A 2,669-nucleotide genomic window follows, 5' to 3' on the forward strand; every position below is an offset into this window, starting at 1 on the left:
TGTGTCTTTTCAACAGAAGTTTCTAGCTCTGACCCATGTATACACACCTTGTGCCGTAAGTTTGGGTCTATTTCGTAAGAAATGGTAATGTGCCTGTTAAGCGCCTACAATTTGTATGTTCTAGTTCACATAGCTTTTCAGTGTATATAACCCTATGTTCAGAACCAGGTGTGTAACGGATATTGCACATTCCAAATTCTGGCATTGACGTATGTTTTGTTTCAGGTTTATCTAGCACTTTGGGAAGGGGTACTGAGGAGTGATGAGGAGAAACAGTGTGAGGGGAAGATGAAGGGATTTGATCTCTGATGTCTGATTGTATGCAGTTTTTAAGAATAATTTGAGGTTCATTTTTTAACATACAGCTCCCAAGTTTTCAGCAGTGTCTCTTGGTTTGAGTTGTATGCTGGAATGAGTGTAATCAATTTTTGTTTTTTGGGGGGATGGGGGGCATGCATATTCATGGAGTGTAACACTAGGCACAGGGTATGAGGGCAATACTAAGACAGTTTTCACTAGTGACACACTTTGATCCTTAGGATGAAGGGGCCAATAGAGTTGCATCTAATGATCTCCCGTTATATCGTTTCTTTTCCAAGTGAGCTACTTAAATTGTTTTGATAGTTGAACTATATGCATCATATGGCACTTGTATAAACGGAGTTGGGCCATTTTGATATTCTTATTAATAGACAAACCTAATCTAAATTGTGTATTCACAAAAGAGTGACCATGAGGGGCCAATATAGTGGTACCATGGGATATCGTGTTTTAAGGTTTTACATAATCCATTCTGGAAAACAATTTTACATGGTTAAGGTATTTGACTCACATTAAGGTCATATGTGATGCTTAAAGAATTTGTATTGTAGCTTTAACTCATTAAAAGAGATTCATCTTCTGTGCAAACTATCACTAAATTTGAGTGGAGCATATTATATTGGTCCGTTTATCCTAGCGAGCGTCAATAATGAAATGGAATTGATTGCATGACGTCACTTCATATCAACATGGCTTGTCACTTTCATCTTTCATTCTAGGTACATTAAAATGTCTTTAGCATGTACATGGTTTTTTAAATGTTGTGTTATGCATTCAAGTATCAAGTTTCCAAATGTCTCTCGTGTAATTTGTTGGTTAAGCTACGTTTAGTTTCTACAATTGATTTACTAAACAAATACATAGGATTTTTATGATTATGTAATGTTTTTTCCCATTGTTATTGATTTTTCGTTCAGGTGTCGATTTGCTTTTACTTGAATGGTTAGAAATATATCTTTGGTTTTAAAATCTTATTATTGCTTTGATTAATTCTCATTCAATGATTTGAATTGTATAACATATTTTTAAAAAAATGTAATAGTATATATATTTTTGAGGTAATGGTAGATGGATGCATCGTAGTTTTGTTGAAAGGTTAGAGAGAATTGGCAAGCTTTACATAACCAACCATAGTTGAATTCTCTCTCTAAGTTGAAGATTAACTCAAGTATTCAAGAGGTAATCTTTGCAAAATGGTGTGGGAGGTTCACCATCAGCTAAGAAGATGCCTTGAACACCAAGTTGTTCATCACATCCGATATAGGCATGTAAATCACGCCTAATCACATTTAAAAAAGGGATAAATCTAGGTTCCCATCTTCCCTTTAAGTTGAAGTAATGCTTGTTTCTATGCTATTCTATTAGAAAACTTGTTGAGACCAATCATATCAATGTATTCTTTCCAATTATCTTTGGAGCTCTTGCATTTCTATATTAAATGGAACATAGTTTTCTTTTTCAAATGGCATGTTAGACTCATAACAAGGATGAGTGTCCATTTTATTAACTTGTCCCTTGCAAGGAGTTTTTTGTGTTACTTTCCAAAGAAGGATAAAATTTTGGAGAAAGGTATAGCCATTCAAACTTTGGTGGCTTCATAGCTTTCTTTGACCAATGTATATACTTTCTTTTCCAATATATAGCATGAAACCACTTCATGACTTTGTCATATAGTTGAAAAGGGGATGAAATGTTTCTTTCATATTCACTAATTAACTTTGCATTATCACTAGCAAACTTTTGTGTACTGAATGTCGAGCCATCTTCAAGAGATCCCTTTCTTTGACCAATGTATATACTTTCTTTTCCAATATATAGCATGAAACCACTTCATGACTTTGTCATATAGTTGAAAAGGGGATGAAATGTTTCTTTCATATTCACTAATTAACTTTGCATTATCACTAGCAAACTTTTGTGTACTGAATGTCGAGCCATCTTCAAGAGATCCCTTTTAGGACCTTATGAATTAGCAAATCAAGAGATCTAAGTAGGGGGTTGGAGACCTATGCAAATACTAAGGGTGCCAATGGAAGCCCTTGCCTCTTAAGAACAACTAAAAAGAGGGAGGCTCCTAAAAGATATCCATTAATACATAGATAAGTTGACATATTTGGAAAAATGGCCCCAACCATCTTGTAGAAGACTAAAACTCAATTTTAGCTAGTATTAGCACGATGAAGTTCCAATGAGCCGTAGCATATGGTTCATCAAGATCTAGATTAATCACCATGAAATTTCAATTAGAAGCCAAAGAAAAGTCAATTGAGAAGGCTAGGTTGAGAATGTCCTCCTAGATTTTCCTTCCATGAACAAAGCCATATTGCTTATGGTTGACAATATCTGCA

This window comes from Lygodium microphyllum, chromosome 15 (genome assembly GCF_053477565.2).
Source record: "Lygodium microphyllum isolate KBCC chromosome 15, Lygodium_microphyllum_v1.1.10, whole genome shotgun sequence".
Taxonomy (NCBI): Eukaryota; Viridiplantae; Streptophyta; class Polypodiopsida; order Schizaeales; family Lygodiaceae; genus Lygodium; species Lygodium microphyllum.